Genomic DNA, 22,300 nt, shown 5'->3' with positions numbered 1-22,300 from the left:
GAATATGAATGGTGTATTTAATGAGTATAAAATAGAATTGTAGTACTATAAGAACCCATCTAATTTGGTGATTTATATTTTTATGTCAGTTGATAGTGGCTAGATTGAAAGCTGGTACCATTAAGATTTTGTTAAAAAATTGTAGTATTATACTGTGGGGTAATTAGACCAGATTTATAGGGGACAATGTTGACACTTGAAACCAGCAACAGAATGATTTATAATCCTTTATGTATGTACCCACTAATGGGATTGCTGGGTCAAATGGTATTTCTGCTTCTAGATCCTTGAGGAATCACCACACTGTCTTCCACAATGGTTGAACTAATTTACACTCCCACCAACAGTGTAAAAGCGTTCCTATTTCTCCACATCCTCTCCAACACCTGTTGTTTCCTGACTTTTTAATGATCGCCATTCTAACTGGTGTGAGACACATGCACATGTATGTTCATTGCAGCACCATTTACAAAGCAAAGACTTGGAACCAACCCAAATGCCCATCAATGATAGACTGGATAAAGAAAATGTGACACATATACACCATGGAATACTATGCAGCCGTAAAAATAATGAGTTCATGTCCTTTTCAGGAACATGGATGAAGCTGGAAACTATCATTCTCAGCAAACTAGCACTGGAAGAGAAAACCAAACACCGCATGTTCTCACTCATAAGTGGAGTTGAACAATGAGAACGCATGGACACAGGGAGGGGAACTTCACACACCAGGGCCTGTTGGGGGATGGGGGGCAAGGGGAGACATAGCATTAGGAGAACTACCTAATGCATGCGGGGCTTAAAAACCAGACGATGGGTTGATGGGTGTAGCAAATCACCATGGCACATGTATACCTATGTAACCTACGTAACAAACCTGCACGTTCTGCACATGTATCCCAGAACTTAAAGTGTGTGCGTGTGTGTGTATATATATATATATACACACACACGCACACACTTTAAATGTATATATATACATATATATCAGTTAGAATGGCGATCATTAAAAAGTCAGGTAACAAGAGATGCTATATCTCCCCTTTCCCCCCATCCCCCAACAGGCCCTGGTGTTTTCTGCTCCTGTGTTAGTTTGCTGAGAATGATGGTTTCCAGCGGATATATAAATATATTTTATAATATATATTATATATATTATATTATATTATTTTAATATATAATTAATTTATAATTAATTATATATTATTTATATATATTATTTATATATATATTATTTATATATATATAATTATATATATAATATAATATAATATATAATATATGATATATATAATATATAATATATAATATAATATATAATATATATAATATATAATATAATATATATAATATAATATATTATATAATATAATATCAGCAACAGGGTGTTAGTCCCAAGCCTTGATGGTTGCTTCAATGTGAAAAGAAAATAGAAATAAAGTCCTTCTTGGTCTCACCTGGTCTCCCACAGTTCAAGGTCTGGAAAGAGGTAGGCTGGGGAAAATGGGGCCCATCACCTCTCCTGCACACAAATGGGATCAGTCATTTTGACTGACAGTCCAGCAAGATGTGGAACAAGAGCTATAAATCTAGGGCATGTGGCATGCTGTGTGTCATCATGCTTGTCATCCTGGTTTTAAGTGATTTCTTTGAGGAGGAATTGTGTTCATCATGATGGCTAATTTTTTTCAATTGTTTTTAAAAACAAAAAAACGAAGCAGCAGCAACAACAAAATAATAGTAAGACGTTCTCCACTACAGAAATATTGTTTCACATCATATGAAACACATTTTTAACCCAGAGTTTATATTTCAATTGATTAAGTTTCTTAATTGTAACATTCAAATCTTACAGGCCCCGATTTTGAGGGTGGCAGTTAAACCTTTACTATTTTACTGTTTCTTGTGCATTCTCAGCCAAGGACTAGCAATGAGTTTAATAAAAAATTTGTCTTTTGCATAGATCTATGTCTATTCCTTCTAAAACTGCCTAAATTGTTCTCTAAACTAGTTCGTCTAAATGTAAGGAATAATTAGGATCATTTTGGTTTGGTTAATCCAAAGATTAATCAGGGCTGCATTATTGCCAAAGGTCTTATTCCAGCCCAGGAAAAAGATCATAATACCAATTCTCAACCCTCATCAGTTGGATTTTCTGTACCAGGGATAGGTCTGCAGTAATGAGAAACTTAGTTGTGATTTGTAATTGAAGAGAGTTTTTCTATTAACTAACTATGTAAAGAACAAACTCAGGAAGGCAAGGGCTGAGGTCCCCTTCTTGGTGCCTATTTGTATGATGGGACCTGATGGGGCAGCAGCCAGCCAAAGGCAAGAACAGGGACTTAAGCTGAGACAGAACTGGGGCCTTGTCCTGGATTCTCCACTTGTTCACTGCGCCTTGGAAAAGCTACTAAACCCTCATGAGCCTTATTTCGCCACATATAGAATGGGTTTAATACTTTCTCTTTAAAATGTTTCCCCTCACCTTCTATCCTTCCTCACTTAATCAAAAAATTCTGGTTTATTTGTTTAATACATTGGGCTTTCTGGAAACATTTTATGTAGAGAAAGTTTCCCTACACTTTAAAAGAAAAAAAGAGATTGAACATCACTGCTTATAATAGTTGGTGAGTTCCTTGAAGGCAGGATCTGTGAATAGTTCACACCTCTGTCTTGACAGCCTGGTTGAGGACCTGGTATTTAATATGGTAGGCTCTGAATTTTTGGAATGTTGAATGAATCAGGGAATGAGTGGATGAATCTATAATAATGCAGAAAATTTATTTTTTCATGTCCTTCAGCCAAGCACTGTTGTGCACTACGGTGCTGTTATATTAGACGAAGAATAGAAAGTTAAAAAGAAAAAAAAAAAAAAGCTATACCCAAGGCGATCAGAGAAACCTTTTGTAGCATTGTGACATGTCACGGATTTTAAGTCACAAGAAAGCAAAAGGATCCCTCAATAGTTTTTGTACACAGCCTTGCACAATTAATCGTGTAATAAAGGCTTTTGGTAATCATGACTTTGAACATGATGGTGAGCCTCCCTTCTGTGGGCTTCATGGACACTGTCCTGGAGCCGGAAGTGGCCAGCTGGCAGGGAAAGAGCTCTTTCCCACTCATGTCTTTGTCCTTTGTTTATTCTCGATTATTCCCTTTAGTGGAAGGCTTTCCAAGAACTATTTTTCAGTTCCTGGAGGCTGCAGCAGGGGCATCCTGAAGGGTAAGCGGTGGCAGAGGCAGCGAGGAGCCTCCCAGGCTGAGGAGGAGCCTAGTGCAAGGGAGAGTCAGGCCCAGGAGTGACACTCAACAATTTTGTTTTGAACTTCTCTGTTATTTCCAGCAAAGCGATTTCCGTGACATTTTCTTGTGGCATTTGAAGGGGGAAAAAGTAGATTTTTTTTTTCTTTATCATATTTTTTTCCTTTTCTCCCTCTCCAAAGTGATTTGTCTGGTCTTTCTCCAACAGTCAGCACTCCTCAGAGTCTAATCAACAGTGTGCATGTTGAGAAGGAGGCATGTGTGTGCTTCTCCAGCTGTGTGGGTGCCTGTGTACATGCACGTGTGTGCATGCAGTGAGGCAGCAGCTGTGGGCACATCAGGAGAAATCCTGTCACATAAGGCTTGTGATGAAGATGCCGGTGATAAACAAGCTGCTGGAGGCCCACTGGGTCTCCTCCACTCATCTCCCACCACATTCAGACTCTCTGGCTAGTGGATTATCCACAACCAATCTTTAATCCCTGGCTTGGTCTCAGGTGCCTGGCCCTATTACTCTCCTGATGTGTGATCATGAAAAGACCAATTAATTTTAATCTCAGCCCAAGCAAAATATAATTAGACAAATCTGCTAGAAGAATATCATATGAGTCATTTCAAAGCCAAAAGCAGGTCAAATTCTGCCATTGGAAGGCCAGAAGACAATGTCATGTTTTCTCTTTGTACACTAGAACCACCCTTAAAGAGATATCACTTATGCTACTCTCAACAGCAACCGGAGCTGAGAGAGGCCAGGTTATATGAGTGAGACATCCTCATTTTTTTCTGTCTATGAATAAAAATAACACTGGCTATGCTGGAACGGTAGTGCAAAATTTAATGAAATAACACATGTAAACTGTAAAGTACTATATGAGGAGAAGGCATAATTTTATGAACACAAGGCATAACTTTTTTTTTTTTTTTTTTTTTGAGACAGAGTCTCGCTCTGTCACCCAGGCTGGAGAGCAGTGGTGCCATCTCGGCTCACTGCAACTTCAGCCTCCTGGGTTCAAGCAATTCTTGTGCCACAGCCTCCCAAGTAACTGGGATTACAGGCACGTGCCACCATATCCGAGTAATTTTTGTGTTTTTAGTACAGATGGGGTTTCTCCGTGTTGTCCAGGCTGGTCTTGAACTCCCTGCCTCAAGTGATCCACCGGCCTTGGCCTCCCATTCCCAAGGCGTACTTTTTACTGAATGAACGCTTGTTGTGCTGCGATTGTGCCCAGCTCCCTGATCTGCAGCAGTCACTCTTTGGGACAGTTACATCCTCCCTCCTGTTAAGGATCTGCATTGTTCAGTGCAGCCTGCCAGGACCCATGGAGTCTCACCACGTTGGCTTTTCTCGCCTGGCCTCTTGTTTAAGTTGGTTTTGGGATTTGATGGAGTAGGGCTATCTTCAAGATAGGAACCTGGCCAGAATTCCTGACTTCAAAAGAATTCTTAGGAAGATTCTCACATGACAATGACTGCACTCACAGAGCCCCAGAAACCCAGCAATTCATTCTTCCGGGCCCTGAGAGGGCCCTTTTGTATCCCTCCCACCCCTATTCCACCCAGGATGCAGCAGTCACAAAGCAATAATGAAATATATCTATCTCGGGCAGGCTTAAATCTCTATTGGGTCTCCATTTTTCTTTCTTTAAACACTTACGGAATAAATGGAATTTATAATCAGAAACCATAAAATGTCAGATTTATTACTCATCTTGATGACAATATTTGATAACTCGTGTATATTTCATTGCATCTTTCTACTGCCCTGTTGTGGAATTTTACTTTAAGGGACCGCGCCCTCCACATCTGATACCACAGGAGAAGGGTCTCCTTTGGAGTCATGGGCTCAGAGTTGCTGTGAGGGTGCTCAGCTCCCTCCAGGTGGGGTGGGAATCTCAGCTTCTCAGGGCAGGGCTGGCCTCGTCCCACTGGAGAGTGTTCTCAGGACACCTGCGTTGGAGGCATGCCGGGGCTTTGTTACTGACTTCCATGCTGGAAATTCTGTATTTGTAGATTAATTCCTTTGGTCCTTGAAAGCATTTTCTTTTCATATGTTCTTTGCTATCATTCTGCTGTTCTCAGGAGGAAAACGTGTCCTCAGTGAGTTTGGGGATTCCGTAATAAAGAGACATCCTGTGAGAAGGGGGTTGTGGCTAGAGTTGGGGACAGGAAGAAGGCGCGGGAGGGAAGAAACAGAAGTGGGATTCAAAGCGAAGCTAGCATGCTTGATCATTTTGCTTGGAAGGATGGACTTACCCTGTTAAGCTCCTGATCTTTTCTTTAATAAAAATTATGTCTTGGCCTGGCATGGTGGCTGGCGCCTGTAATCCCAGCACTTTGGGAGGCTGAGGCCGATGGATCACCTGAGGTCAGGAGTTCGAGACCAGCCTGGCCAACATGATGAAACACCATCTGTATTTACTAAAACTACAAAAATTTGCCAGGCATGGTGGCACATGCCTCCCAGCTATTCAGGAGGCTGAGGCAGGAGAATTGCTTGAAACCAGGAGGCAGAGGTTGCAGTGACCCGAGATGGCACCACTGCACTCCAGCCTAGGTGGCAGAGGGAGACTCCATCTCAAAAAAATATATATATACATATATATGTGTATATATATGTACATATATATTTGTCTTATGTTCATACAGCACTTTACAGCGTACACATATCTTTTCATTAAATCTTGCACTACCTCTCTGTCATAGCCATTGCCATTTTTATTCTTTAGACGGGAAAAATAGGGATGTCTTACTCATATAAGCTGGTCTTTCTCAGTGCTGGCTGATGCTGCACTCACGAGTAATATCTCTTTAATGATGACTCTCTCTTAAAATAAAGTGAGAGGGGGAGATCTTTGCCTAAGAGGAGTTCCCACCACCCGTAAATACTCCAGTGTTCACCTCCCCAGAGTAACGGCTCTCAAGTCCTTGCCACTATGTACCCTGCCCATCAGGAAATTGACACTGATGTCAGTACCACCTCCAATCCACAGAACTCACTCATCTTTTGTCATTCATCCTGACAATGGCTCTTTTTCCTTTCTGGCCCAGAATCCTTCCCAGGAACACACACTGAATTCAGTTGTCATAACCTATAGTCTCGTTCAATCCAGAGCAGTTCCTTGGTCTCCTTCTACCTCTCAGCAAACATCATGTGTATTCAGGCTTCTCATTCTGTAAAATGACCTCGAACCTGGATCTTTCCACCTTTTATTATGGCCCATCCCAGGGGTGCATCTGGGTGGAAACATCACAGAAAGGATGCTGTGCTTTCTTGGGGGCCTTCACATCAGGAAGCACAGCGTCCACCCGTCCCGCACCTGGAGATGTTAAACCTGATTCCTCAGTCAAGTTAGTGACTGCCAGAATTTTCCACCGTATGGACAACTTTTTCTGGAAACAACATAAAAACATTGAAATTTTGGGTCATCTTAATGACGACAGCCCTACTCCCAACCACCAATCTTCAACGCTCTTACTTTTAAACTGAAGTAAACCTATTAGGTGAATTCAAGAATATAAAGCAAAATAGAGGGTTTCAGAAAGGTGGAATGGAAAATAGTCCTACTCGTCAGCTTTGTAGCAGTATAATGTCTTGGGAAGAACATGACTGGCTTCAAAATCAAAACATATTAATTTTTTGAAAAAAATACTTATTTGAAAAATATTGATTCTTTTGTCACCTTTGAATCAGAAAGATTGGAATCTAGCTCCTGAGGTCTTGTGGATAAACTTCCAAAAAGATCCTTGGCTCAAGCTGTGGCTCTTCTCTTGCAGTCTTAAATAGTTGTCCCAAATTCCTTTCCTCTTCCTAGATTCCATATATAGTCTTCTTTATGTTTCAATGGTCTGTGGCCTTAGAATCTTGAAGAGTTGAAATAATTATCTGTTATAAGAAGTGGGGTGTTAGAATTTTTGTGTTTGTCTGTGTAGTGTTTGCAATTGTTGGTTTGCTTTTTGCTTTTGCCACCTTCAAGGATTACAATAGATTAGTGCATAGAGCCATAGTGGACAGGAGATAAGAGGCTGGAGACATCGAAACATCAACTTTCTTCTTTCTATTCCACCTCTCTACCCCCTCCCACATGCACAAACACACATGTGCACACAACCATCTGGGCAAATGGCTAAATCTCTTCCGACCCAGCAGATAAGTCATAAAACTCTCAGTAAATAGAACCAAGAAGACCAATTTTGAGATTGACTTTTCTCTCCTTTTTTGAACCACTGCTGAAGCCTTAAGGAGGCTGCAGCCCTTGCTGGTGCTGGCTCTGGCAGCAGAACTCCTAGGCATGCTCAGTTCCACAGCAAACAGACCTGGATCTAATGCTGAATTATAGGCTAGAGAAGGAGAGGACTCAAGGGGCAGATAATCACAGGCTATAAATACCTTCAAGGTAACAATGCAAATGAGGGAAGGGAATTATTCATTTGCTCAGCAGATGCTAGGACAAGGAGCACTAGCTTGGAGCTAAGGAAGAGAAAATTTAAGCTGGGGATTAGCAGAGAAGCTCCTCACACAGAGAGTTTCCTGCCCAGGGCTCTGGACTTGGGAGTCCAGTGCCAGGTACCAGGGACAGAAGCATGATAAAGGCATTGGAAAGAATTCCTGCTCGATTCAAGGGTCACAGGGCTAACCTACAGCTTTCTGGTTGTTATCTATATTCTTAGGATGACATATACACACTCTCATTTGCCTCCGGCATTTAATTTATAGGCTGGCTGTTCAGGAAACAAATTCTTCCGGTTCAGTTCCTTGTGGCACCTGGAAGGATAAATTCCAAATCTCACTGTTTTTTTTTCTTTTGCCCCCAAAGCTGGGGTTAGCTGAAGTCATGATAACTAATTCTAAACTCTGATAGGCGCTAATCCCATATGCAAAGATGTAGGGCTCCTGAACTACATTTGGCAGGTAGGGAACTGTCAGATGCTTAAAAGATATTAGGAACCACGGAAACAACATTCCAGTGGTAACCATTACTGCTTAAATTATTGTCTACTTTCTGAATGTGTGTCTTCATGGAACTTGCCAGAACCTTCCTATGGAGAGGAGTCAGTGTATTCCCCTGTGGTCTGCTTTCCTTCACAAATGTCCATATTTTCCACCCTGGTTTCATGGCTCATTTCCTAAGGAGGCCTTTGCTCAGCTGTGTCCAACCAAGTCTGGGCTCCATTGTTTGTGATTTGTCTTCCATTCCATTGCCCTCATTCACATGCATTGAGCGCTTAATATGAGAAATTAAGACAGTAAAGACATAGGCAAATAGAACTTTTTCTTACAACCCTCCTCTCAACGGTTTGAGGGAGCACTGCAGTAGTGAAAGGTACATGGGTTTGAAATCAGAAACACCGAGTTCCAGTCCCAGATTGGTCACTTTTTAATGATCGGAGTCATTTACTTGACTCTACAGAATTTCAGATTGGGGATAATAAAATCTACCTAAAAGGTAATTGTGAGCTCTCAATTACACACACACACACACACACACCCCAAAGCTTTGACGCAGAGGAGCAGCCAATACTTTGTGGACACCAGCATTCAAAACACAGTGGATAAAGTGCACAGACAGAAAGAGTGTGAGGCAGCATTTTACTCCTCCCCTAAGAAAAGCTGAAAAATGCAGTAAGGACATTTAGAAGAGAGAAAGATATCCCCATTTAGGAAGTACCAAAAAGGCTATAGGGTTGTCATATTTTCAGCCTATAACTTGTTTCTCTCTAATTACTGAGTACCTTGTCTACCTACTCTTCACTACTGGGGAGTAATGGGGGAACAGGACAGGTGAAGGTGAGAAGCCACCTGCATGCTGGAAGAGACAGGGCTGTGGATGCAATTGCTATTCCAAGTACAGGCACAGCACTTGCAAGACAGAAGGTTGTGGGGCTGACCAAAGGGTGTGCTGTGCCCATCTCCATCTCCAGTAGAGAACAATGTCACACAACTTTCTTCTCTTTGCCTAACATCAATTAATTGTGATGTAGAAAATAGGGTGAAATCCAGGAAGAGCTTCACAGAGGAAGGATATTTTCCAACAAAGGGCCCAAGTGAGTGTCTTGCCTATAGGGAAAGGATAACAGCAGAATACATATGTATATTAGTCAGAATTATCTAGTGGATCAGAGTTGGTAATCAATAGGGTGTGTGTGTGTGTGTGTGTGTGTGTGTGTGTCTGTCTGTCTATAAGAAAAAGCGAGATTTGAAGAACTAGTTAATGGAATTATAGAGACTGGCAAGTTCAAAATCTACAAGATGGGCCAACAGGGAAGAGCTGATGTCCCAGCTCAGGTCCAGGGGCCTTTGGCTGGCAGAATTCCCTCATCTTCAAGGGAGGTTAGTCATTTTCTATTAAAACCTTCAACTGATTGGATGAGGCTCACCCATATTATGGAGAATAATCTGCTTTACTGACAGTTCATGGATTTAAATGTTAATCTCATTTTAAAACACCTGCACATGACATCAAGAATATTTAATCCAATATCTAGATGCTGTGGCCCAGACAAGTGGACACATAAAATTAACCATCACAACATAATAGAGAAGTTACTTCATCACACTGGTGCTGAATACTGCTCTCTTTACATTCGGAGTATCTCATGAAGAGAGTGGGGTTTGGACTGAGCCTTCCATGATGGCAGAAGTTGAGAGAAAATTCAATTCAGAATTCCGGTGAGGAATGATGTATCTGCTGGATAGAAAAAGAAAGGGAACAAATATTCTGTGCTTATTTGTGGTGGGTTCTGAGGCAAGCAAGTCTTAGCTTAATTCAAGAGATCTTATCTATCATATTTAAACATTTAGGCTTGCTGCAAAGAGCAATCGATAAAATGTAGGAGTTTCTACTTCACTGTTTTTTTTTTTTTTCTTTTCCCGAGAAAATAGGGAATAGGTCAAAAAAGTTCAGGAAAATAACGAATGACTGGGTTGAGGAGGAAGATCAGGCTGTACAAAAAGCACAAGCAGTCACATTCCCCATGACTTAAAGTTGATAGCATACCCTGAATGCACATTTCTACTGAGGAAGGAAAAGACGGGAGCACCTGCAGAAAGGACTTTTGTGCTCTCTAGCCTCACACCCAGAATATGACTCAAACTGTCCCCAAAAATGAGAAAATCAAAGATTTTTTTTTTGGGCTGTTTGCTACTTGTCAAAACTTATACGTCAGGACATAACCTTTTCACACCAATTATAGTGCATCTCAAATAATTAAAAAGGAAAAGTCAAAACACGAATATTTCATATTCAAAGGTCATGATATCTCCAGTCTCCTTCCCAAAGCTGGAGACAGGGAACTGGTGGGCTTCTCCATATGATACCACAAAATCCAAATGGAAATCACGGCTGCTTGTATACAAGTAGGTCACATCATCCCTCTCAAGGCATCCAGAGCCAGAGCCCGTCCAGATCACAGAGAGATTCTCAGACACCTTTGAGTTATGGCTGTAGTCACAGAGCCTCTAAATTAACAGAGAAGGAGAGAGAAAAAACAGCACCAGGTATATAGCACCATCACCGTTCAAATTAAGAAACTGAAGTCTAGAGAGGAGTGATTTTCTCTTTGCGACACAACTAATTTGTGGCAGAATCAAGCCTCAGACTCAGTTGGTTTGACCCTCATACCGTGCACATTCTCTTTGGCTTAGTTTAGGAACTCAGTGTCTGAAATATTAAAGCAAAAGGTGGTAGAGGGAAGATGACAAGCCAGTACCAAAACCAGGCTTGGTTTCCCTACTCCTTCAAAGGCGGTAGGCTGTAGTTGATTTTCAAGGCAAACTTCACCCCCTTCCACTCCCTAAAAGTAGAAAGGGCAGCATCATATCTTTGTACGTGGACAGGCCCTGCTATTCATGGCCAGATGGCGTTGAATGGGAGTGGGTCTCGACTTTTCTCTTATTAAAGGGATGCATGTTTCTGTGCACTGGGGGAGGAAGTGGCCATACAATAGCTACAAATAATAATATTTAATATTTACTGAATCCTTAATAGGTGACAGGAGCTATTCTAAGCCCTTCATAGGGATAAACTCATTTAATCTTTACAGCAATCCTACAGACTAGATACTAGTAGAGTCCCCATGTTATGGATAAAAACACTAAAAAGTTGACCATTCATGGTGACTCATGCCTGTAATCCCAGCACTGTGGGAGGCTGAGGGGGGCGGATCACCTGAGGTCGGGAGTTTGAGACCAGCCTGACCAACATGGAGAAACCCTGTCCCTACTGAAAAAATACAAATTTAGCCAGGCGTGGTGGTGCATGCCTGTAATCCCAGCTACTTGGGAGGCTGAGGAAGGAGAATCATTTGAACCCAGGAGGCAGTTGTTGCAGTGAGCAGAGATGGCGCCATTGCACTCCGGCCTGAGCAACAAGAGCAAAACTCCATCTCAAAAAGAAAAATGAAAAAAGAAACAGCAACACTAAAAATTAGAAGGTTTTAATATTCCCAGGTCTCATAGCTAGAATAGGGCAGAGCTGAGGTTTGTGACTCCGGAAACAGTGTTCTGAACTCCCATACCACAGTGACCATGTAGCTTTGGGCATCTAGAGGAAATATCACCTGTAACAATTATGACATTCCACAAATAAACAATCCTTGGGTCTAGCACATGGAAACACGGGGCCCAAGGAAAACACCAGAGGGCTCCAAGAAGAGCACGCAGTGATGGGAAATCATGGAAAGGGGGCCATTTGGGAAGAGGCTCGCCATCCTGTCTTGAGCTGGTGATTGACAAATCCCACAGGAACTGTGTCACCTGTGGGTTCCTGGGACAAAACACTTCCATACGAGGAAAGAGGACAAAGGCTGTTTTGTAGAACATAATGGTTAATAATTCTTGAGTGCTTCCTGTGTGTCAGGACTACTCTTAGCCCTTTAGGTGCATTCAACCTTCACAGCATACCACGAGGCAGGGGCTGTTAGTGGCTCTATTAGCTGAGGCACAGAAATTTGCAGAGCAAGAGCCCAGCCTTGCAGCTGGGTAACAGCTGATGCTGAGACCCACGGTTTGCGTCAAGCAGTGTAATCCCTCATCCTAATGTAAAGAAGAGCCTCAGAGTGGAGCGGGTTTGACAGAGGCCACAGCTCTGAGGAGTGAGTAGGTCTGCAGGTCTGTGAAGACTGGACACCACAACTCGCCCAGGAAGCAGATAGGATAGGGTTTATTCATTCATCGAAGCTGAGCACCTACTGCGTTCCAGGCACTGGGTATACAACAGCAAACAGGCAAAGACTCCTGCCCTCACAGGGCTTCCAGCTGGAGAGGAAAAGGTGATAAAGGGAAGAGAGATCCGGCATATCTGTGAGAACCAATCTAGCATGGTGGAGCCCTTCCCTCAAGCCTGCACTGGCTGCACAATTCCGGGCAGGTGGGGGCCCTGCGGAGAGCCAGCTGACACATAAAAATGGCCTTTTGCATTTCTGCTGACGTGTCGTCTGTATCTGATGGAGCAAAGTCTTCATTATGAAATTAGATGAAAATCCCGATGCACAGACTAATAGATAGCATCCCACGCTCTTCCTCAGGGGCTGAGCAGCAGAAACTGCAAGAGCAAGGAGCAGAGCCAGAGCCTGCCCCACCCCATCCAATTCCATTTTCATACCCACCTGTCATCTCCCCACAAACGTCATTAGCTCACAGAGGGGAAGGAGTCTCATTGCATTATCAGCCACCACAACAAAAGAGCTTTTTGTACTCAGGCTGTGGTTAAATTATGGAATAACTAGATACATTTGATACAAGAGGCTCCCTGATGGGACAGGGCTCCCTGGGGCCCAGGTTCCTTATCTCCAGTGCAAGTGTGAGCGGACTTTCTGCTTAGGAAGGCTGCACATGGTGGCCACTGAAGACCAGAGAGGTGGAGTTGATGAGAAAGCAAGGTACAAGAAAGTGGGGTATGTCACTCTGACTTCTGCACTGGAAGACTCTTGGGTTCATTCTTTTCCACCCAGGGAGAAAGAAAGTGGATTACTCCCTTGAAGGCTAAGCACCTGACTCCCTGCCTTTCCTTCAATCTCCTAGTTTTCCCAAGAGAACCCTCTCTTCCCCACCAGCCCTGCCAACCAGTACAGTTTCAACCTTGCTGTTCCCTGAGGGCAAGCCAGGCACAAGCAAGGCTCAGTGAAGCCAGTGCCTGAGTTTGATTTAATCTTGTCTGAGTTTGATTTAACTCTGTCCTGGTTAAACGCTTTCTAGCCATCCTTCCCTGCCATGTATCTATTTGTAGTGGTTCACACCATGAAAACCACCAGCTTCTATTTAATAAAACCAAGCCCCCACACTCCTACTGGCAATGGAAGGGCCTTGGACCTTCTGGATGTCTCTAATTCCTGCGGCTTCATCCTCCTCGACGAAATTCTCTGCCCAGGCAGGCTGTGGAGGAGACTGCCTTGGCTCGGGAGCCTCTTCCCTGTTCCCCACCTGGGGTGCGATGGTTTTGCTGGGGCAGCAGATCACTCTCCAGTCCTAGGTTGAGTCACTTTAGCTCATATTTGCACTCTACCTCTAAAAAGATCCTTTCTAACTGGGTCCAAGGCACACCCCTTGTGTTTATAGAGTAAACTGTCCATTTGGTGGCTGCTGTCTTGCTAACTTGGCAGGGATTGCTGTTTGCTTGTGTCTCCTTCTGTTTCCCAAGTGCAGGGCTACACTAGAGATTCAGGTGAGTTCCTGCAGAGGCCAGGGAGCTTGAGGGAGCTTTCCTACAAAGCTCTGACCATTACCGTGGTAAGATGACAGAGCCAAGCTTTGCTAACAGATGTTTCTGTGCTTTTTAGCAAGGAGAAAGGCAGACGATGTGTCTGCATGCATCGCTGAGGAAGGGCTTGCTGGTCTTTATCTGCCCCGCTGGGATGATACTAAGACCTCTCATTTATAGAGTGCCTACTGTGTGTTAGGCACCGTTCTGTGCATTGTCTCATGTAATCCTCATAATAACTCCATAAGTGAACACTATCATTCTCATTTTACACCTTGTCTAAGGTCAAATAGGAAGCTGGTAAAATTCCCATCAGTATAGCTCTAAAGCCCCTGATGAATAAGTTCTGGAGAAGTAACGTACAGCATGATGACTGCAGTTGATAACAATGTATTGTACACTTGAAATGTTCTAACAGAGTAGATCGTAAGTATTTTTGTCACACACACCAAAAAGAGGTAACTGTGTGATGTGATGGATATGTTAATTAGCTTAATTGTGGCAATCACTTCACAATGCATACTTACATCAAAACATCATGTTGTACACCTTGAATATATACAATTTTATTTGTCAATTATATCTCAATAAAGCTGAAGAAAATGAAAAGACTGAGTGCCTGGGAACAAAAACAAAAACAAAACAGTAAATCTAGTGAATCCTTATTTGCAACACAATGAAACCCAAACTGTCTAGCGAGCCTTGTGGGCTTCTTTCTGGCTTCTTCTCCTGCCATTCTTTAGGCACAAGTCACTTCTCACTGTGTCTTACCAAACAGGCCATGATCCCTTAAAGCTCAGCTTCTTTGTTCTTTCTGTTGTGTGCTAGAAATTACCCGATTCCGCTCTCCAATTGGTAACTTCCTACCAATTCTAAAAAAACTACAGACCCATCTCTTCTGCTAAGTGCTCCCAAATCCTTTGATCCTTAGATGGACTCATCTTCAAAATTTCAGACTTGTTAGATGCCATCCTCTTTGCTCCCATCGCAGTGTAGGGAACGTGTATACACATCTGTCTTCCCCATTAAGTTATGAGCCACCAGAATGCAAGCACAGGACCTCCTACTGCACTGTTGCCCTTGTATCTAGTTCAGTATTTGCTATATTATGGTGGCTTATTAGATGATTATGTTAGCACTGTTCTAGGCACTTTATATGAAGGAGGTACTATTATTGTCACCTTCAGTTTACAGATGAGAAAACCAAGGCAAGACGAGAGTAACTTGCCACATTTATCCCTTTAGTAAGTGAAGGAGCCATGATTGAAATCTCAGCTTCTGGCTCCAGTGCCTATACTTTCAGTTGCTACTCAAAACAGCTTTCCAGTAAAATATTTGATTAAAGAATATTTTACGAGGCCAAGCTGGGTGGATCACCTGAGATCAGGACTTCGAGACCAGCCTGATTAATATGGTGAAACCCTGTCTCTACTAAAAATACAAAAATTAGCCAAGCATGGTGGCATGTGCCTGTGGTTTCAGCTACTTGGGAGGCTGAGGCAGGAGAATCGCTTGAACCCGGGAGGTGGAGGTTGCAGTGAGCTGAGATTGCACCACTACACTCCAGCCTCGGCGACAGAGCGAGACTCGATCTCAAACAAAGAATGAATGAGACCATGGATACCACCCAGCCTATTTTGGAGAGGGCATTTCACACCACGGAGAAATGCGTTGTTCATTCCCCTCCAGCTCATGACCCATTTTGACCCATCTGCCAACCCGGATCTCCTGCCTTAGAAAGTGAGCTTGGCACAGGTGAGGGCTGTTCTCCTTTCGGTTCAGCCCCAGGTTTGGTTCCTTCAGGTCAAAGGTCACATTGCAGCATCCTGAGACAGGTCTCTTGTGGTACCTGCCTTCCCACTCTTTCTCCCTCCCCCTTCCACTTCCTTGTCAGAGATGTAAAATCCTCATAGCCATCTCTGACGCTGCTAACCACAGGCATTCAGGAACAGTCTTGCTCCAAATCCTGCCTCCTATTTTCATATTTCCTGTGGCGTTTTATAGAAATAGCAGAACAATTGCTCATCCACAGGGGGTAAAGGGAGCAGGATTTTATATAATTAAATTTTAAAGTGACAAGTTTTTCCAGCCTGTGGTGTAGGTAGAGGGAAGGCGAGATGGGATGAAGACCTCCTGTGTTTAAAGAGAAGCCTGGTCTTGGCATCAGCGACATAGAATCTAGCTTTATTCCTCTTTATTTTTTTTTTTATTTTACCAGTGACAAGGACTGTGGACATAATTTGTACCTTCAGTGCAGCCTCCCTTTTTGTTGAGCTGCAGCAGCACCGAGTGCTAAATGAGTCCCTTGTCAAAGGCTGCTTGGAGTCACCCACTTCCAAAGGGAGCGTCTGGATTTTAGGAAGTGTTGGTAATTTATTTCCATCTCCTGCACCAGTGGAAGAGAAAACAAAATGATGGTTCATCTCCCAAAAGGAACATTCTTAACGTGATGAGGGACAGAGATCAGAAACATCTGTCTGTAGCAAACGGGCTTGGAGTTTCCCCATAAACACAGGTTTCCATGCAAACCAAACAAAGGAGCATAAGATACCGGCCAGGCGGATTCCACTTCAGCTCCCAGATTGAAGTAAGTCTCACAGCCTCCTTCCTTTTAAGGTAGGGGACCAGAGGGCCAGCCTGGGCTCTGATGGCCACACCCCAGCCCACACCCCCAGCCAGGCTGGCCTCACACATCACGCCTGAGTGCACAGCACACCACTCTCCAGCCATTTGTTCCTTTGATGTGTGCTAAGCAAAACATAATTACCCACTTTGTCATATTGCATGTGACTTTGACGGCCCAGTGTGTGGGCCTTTTAAAAAAAATACATTAGAAGGTCCTCAAGGGAAAACAGTGCTCCTTTTGGGGTTTGTTTCAGGACTTCTACAAGGTTCTAAACAACAGACTCAGTGGAGCCTGTTTGCCTAATAAGGAGCAGCGACTTTGTCCTCACCACCTGTCACTTACAAATAGAGAGAAGGGAGAGAATAAGAACAACAGAGTGGGAAGTGCAAAGAGATGCACATCCGAGGTTTTCATGAAGAAAGTGGGGGAAGGAAAGTAAAGGAAACCAAGAGGCATGGAGCACAGTAGCGCCCCTCTTTTGCGTGGTAAATTGTTTCCAAAACCAAAGATGGATGTCTCTGCAGGAACCCTCTCCCTCCACCTTCAGAAACTTCCTACTTAGGCATGCATTTAGCTCCTTCCCAAATCCCTTGTATTCAAAGTCTCATTTCTGTTGTTCACAGAGACTCCTCCTTCTTAGCACACCCAAAGCTCATCTCTCCAGCAGTGCCCTCCTCCCTGACCCAATTCTCTGCTCCAAAGGAAGGTACCTGGCTACTTTAAGATAGCAGAAATATGCACAGCACACACAGGCCCTCTCTCTCTCTCTCTCTCTTTCTGTATCTCTCTCTCTCTCTCTTTATCACACACACACACACACACACACACACACACACACACACACACACACACATATCCACCACACCCCTGACCCTCAGAGCCTTCCCCTCTTTGTAGAGACACACACCGTACCCCCTGGAAACAGAGCTTTCTAAACACATTCTGAATCTACAAATGCTGCTAGGGCTCAGGTTGTGAGTTGCCTTAAATGTGAAGTCTGCTCATGACTGCAATTAATTGGCATTGCTGTGCTAATGGTAAGGCAGCCTCCTGTAATAACCACCAGCAGCCTGCTGAGTGCACGGGGAGACAGTGGTGGGAGCTGAGCCCTGTGCGTTGTTTACAGTAGAGGAGATGAGGAAACTCATGAGCATTCTCCTTTTTGTAAGGCAAAGTTTCACAATTGGTTGGTATTAGCAATTTTCAATCATCTTTTATTAGTGCTAGATTGATTTTCTGGGTTTTTTTTTTTTAATGTATAAAAGCAGAATTCTATGAAGAACTTTCATCCCTGGTCAGTTGATTAAAAATAACACCACTACCCAGTTGCCTATCAAGAAGCTCAGAACGAGCTCCTGGTGAAAAGCTCTTTGGATGGGAACAGATACTGTGTGCTGCCGATGGTGCCACCCAGACGCATGCTAAGTGAGATGGTTATCTCAGGGATGAGGTTGACTTGAGCATCCCCTACTAATTGTCTGTGTCTCTGGCCGAACCACTTTTGACAGTGGGATGGCAGGTCTAGGGGATTTGTCAGAATCATTCATTCCTTCAACGTTTTCTGTACTCATTCTGGGCAAGCACGTCCCTGATTTCTGGGTGCAAATGAATTCCAGCTCTCCTCTAGCCTAGCGAGAGGAGAACGTGCGAATTTGTCTAAACTATGCCAGCTCTCTGGGGCTCATTTCCTCATCTACAACATGGGTACAGTGATTTAGATGACTTCTATGAGTCTTTTCATCTATCAAGTAAATTTGTCTAATAAAAAGACAAAGGTCTTAGAAACAAGCTAATCCCTTGTAGGGAGGATACCATATGTTGACACCCAACTATAACACAAGGCAGTGTGTTCAATGTGCTATAGGAGACACAAAACATTACAGGCATTCAGAAGAGAGAGATCACTTCTCACTGGGATGACCAAAAGACAGGACTCCATGGAAGGGTTGCGGGGGCGGTCAGTCGAAGCATGTCTTGAGGGATGAATAGTGTTGATTGACAGAGATCGAGATGAGGTATAAGACAGGGTGGACCACAAGTTAGGGAAAGCACTTGGGAAGATGCTGTCCAGGAGTATGGGGAATCTAAATGGTGTGGTGACTTGACTTCCAAAAAAGGCCTTTTCAAAAAGAAGAAGAACATTTCACGGGGCCACATGCTGCCAAGAAGAGATCAAGGAGTTTAGCCATGGCATCCTGAGCAAGCAGCTCTCCAGATGCATAGCAGGCCTCTGGTACCCCAAGGACTTTGCCCACTCCACCAGTGGCCACTGGAAAGCACCCCTCAGGGCTCTCTGCAGTAGGAGTTGTGTCACTGTTCCTTGAGCCTGGCAGTGTCTATAAATCCCATGTATTGTTCTGTGGACAACAAATGCTGCCTTTTCCGATATTCAGAAGCGAGATAAATGGCAGGCCTGTTACATTGCTCGGACATTTTGGACTTTCTTTCTCTCTCTTCTACATGTCCCATTTTTTCACTGGGCCTACTTCTTGACAATGGTCCTGGTTCTCATTCATCTGCTCCTGAGTCATAGTCTCTCTTTCGCCCTTTGTAAATTATCTCTGTTATCCTATCTAAATACTCCTTACTCTCTCAAATGAGCCACAGCCTAGGGAGTATTTCTCAAGGAGAGAGGGTAGCTTCTTGTATTTATTAAGCTACAGCCCAGTAAAATACACTGATTTGGAGTTAGACGACTAAATTTGAAACCAAGGTCTTCCACATTCCACTATGGGAACTTTGTCAGCTCCTCCTCTCCTTCCTCCTCCCCTTCTCCTCTTCCTCCTCCTGTTTCTTCTTCTTCTTTCCTCCTCCTTCTCCTCTGCCTTCTTCTCCCCATTTAAGGCTTGGTTCACTCATCTGTCAAAAGGGACATGGTTCTGCTAGACAGGGTAGCTGGGTGAGAATTACATTACATGATAAAGTATAATTTATTCTGCAAATCTAACATTTTGATATCAATTATGGTTATTGTAACCGTGCAAAGAGAGATAATCTTTCTCATTCTCAAAAGTTTATCAACCATTTCATAAACAAAGTAATGCATGTGAATTACAATTGTGTGCACATATTGCATAACTCCTCTCAGCTGTGAGTAATTTCCTTTGTTGTCAGGAAGCCCTGGCTGATTTCTAATTTAAAAGTAGGGCATGCAGTGCTTTGCCCCCTATTTTTCTCTATGTATTTTCTACTAGATGTGGGATGCCCCCAGTGACTCTAATGAGCATTTGACTGCATTGTCGTCATGGTGTGGGATGGCCACGTGCTGCCCTCTTGTTAATAGACTTCAGGGTGGAGGAAATTTAAAGACGCTGCTGCCTCCAAACTCATCAGGTTCTCCTGTCAAGGAGCAGGTGACATTGTGGACTGGGCAAGAGGGGTAGCCATAGTTTTGACCTTGCCCAGGCCAGCCCAGCACCCCCAAAGAGCCAGAGCTCCTCCTGACAAGAATCCACCATGAAGCGGGGCATCTCATTGCAGAAGGCCCCACAGCAGGGCCACCTCAACATTTCAGCCTCCAGACAGAAAACTCTTCTCCTGCAGCCTGCTGTTCTTCCCTGGGAACAGGCTTGGCATACCCTTTCTCTCCCTTAGGGCAGAGCTCTGAGTGTCACTTATGGAGCCAAGAAGTCACTTTGGACCTTTGAGCTCTTGTTGGGGGATTCTATCTTGTCTGGAAGGGCAGAAGGAGGCAGAAAAACCAAGAACTTTATAGGAGAACAGCATATTCAGCCCGAATGTAGGATGTGGTCATTGTCGTCTGGATTATTTGTAGGGATGGGTATTAGGGCTAGAATTTTAAAGATGTGAACTAGTGTATCAATTACTTTGGGTGCTCAATTGTTCAGGTGAAGTCCCTTTGAAATTGCAGCATTGCTGGCCTAAAATATATTTGAAAGTGAGAATGTAGGAGGAGCAGAGGGGGAGCCAGAAGCCCACTCATGCAAATACAGGGATATAAATGACTCAGTTTCCTCCTTCGTAAAGAAGAAAATGATTCGGAGTTGCTTTGTTGGCAGGTTAGCTAATGAGGGGGTGTTGTGTTAATTAACGTTGCAAAGAATTGTGAAAGCATTAAACTTTAGAAGTACCCTAGTGCTTCTAGGAGTATTATTCTTGGTGCATTAACAGGCTGGGTCTGCCAATGTCTATGAGAGTGAGGAAATAAAAGAAAGCTGGAGCAGAAGGCAGAAGACGTGTGGACACAGCAGCACCAGCTCGGGGCTGAGTGAAGGAATCTCAAAGTACCATCTTCAGAGCTTTAAAATATCTTTCTCCCAAGGAAATGGAAATGGAACACTTTGGATGTTTTTGGTTGCAAGTAATCAAGCCCCTTACAGCAGATGCTTAAAAAGTAAGGGCATCAAGGAAGCCTGGAGGTGGGGTGTCCCCACGCTCAGCAATGGCCTCCAGGACCCAGGACCTCAGAGTTGGTCTCCGCCATGCTCGGCACGTGAGATCTGCATATCATGAGTGAAAGGTGGCCACGTTTTTCCATCTCTCACACCATCACCTAACCGTGATCAAAGATAATAATCAAGTGGGCCTGGAAGAGGGCACATGTTTCTTTTTGATGAGGGAGGAATATCTAGTCCTTCTACTGTGTAAAGTGACCTGCATAGCTGCAAAAGAGACAGAAAGGTGAATATCTGGCATTTTTAGTTTCTGTTGTGGGAGGCAGGCTTTGCCAGTAGGAAAGAAGGAAGGAGAGAGAAAGGCATTTTATATAGAAGTCAGCACCGAACACCTCTGCGAACAATGGACTTCTGGATAACAATCTGGTGTTTGCTGGGAAATACTCTGTGAGCACTGGGGGCAATTGTGCAGCTTCTCTTCAACCGCCAGCCACATGCTTGCCTAATTAGGAGACACAAGCCAGTTGCTCTGCTGTCTCCACCTCTCCATGTGTTCAGGCTTGGTCTATAAAGTGTTGGCTTAAAGGCACTTTTACCCATACATGGGTCATCCCCACCAACAGATTCACCCTGGATGTGCATATGGGGTCCGCACTGTGGCCCTTCCACATAAAAGAGTAAGGGAGTGAAGACTTGGGAAGATTTACGAACTCTGCAAAACTGGATGTGGTAAACTATGCGTATGGCAGCTCTGAAAAGCAGTACTGAGCCTCTGCTTGGGGCCTGACAGACATGGAGGCAGTTCTATTGAAACACCAGGCAGAGGGCCTAATGAGAAATCAGTCAGATGTGCCGTGACACTGCCTAACCCACAGGTTTCCATCTGCTTGCACCCTTCGCTTCCAAACAGAGCAGCAGTTGTGTTTGTTCAGTGACCAACTGGCTGTCCATCGCCTCACCTCCTCCAGATTGCAAACCACCAGCAGAAGCCCAGGCTCCTCCCTATCAAAGCAGAGCAGCCCGGGAAGGTTGTTCATCCTCCTCCCTCTTTCTTGATGCATTTTTCATCATTAAAGGGAAAATGTCATTTCGGTGACAGATATTAGTATGATTGGTGTCAGGAATGAATCTCTTTCTCTGTCAGCCTTGCTTCACACAATCCTAAGACAATGTTCTGTTAAAAGGCCACTTCCATTTCCAAATCCAGCAGTGTGTGAGAAGAGCAGGCTTTGCTGTGATGGATGGGTCCGCCAAAGCTGGCGCTGTGCCAAGGGGTGCGGCTGAAGCTCGACCCTTGCACACCGGGCAAGCCTGAAGAAGCTTCTGGGAAGCTCAAGCCTTATTTCTGGAGGGATTCTGCTGAG

General features: G+C 43.9%; 1 protein-coding gene across 13 annotated transcripts in view; it reads left to right on the top strand.

Moving 5' to 3' along the window:
* NTM (neurotrimin) overlaps positions 1–22,300 on the top strand; it is a 969,816-nt gene that overhangs the window by 502,560 nt on the left and 444,956 nt on the right. The window lies entirely within an intron of this gene.

This window comes from Nomascus leucogenys, chromosome 15 (genome assembly GCF_006542625.1).
Source record: "Nomascus leucogenys isolate Asia chromosome 15, Asia_NLE_v1, whole genome shotgun sequence".
Lineage (NCBI taxonomy): Eukaryota > Metazoa > Chordata > Mammalia > Primates > Hylobatidae > Nomascus > Nomascus leucogenys.
Note: the sequence above shows the minus strand (reverse complement) of the source record. Positions and strands in the feature narration are given on the sequence as shown.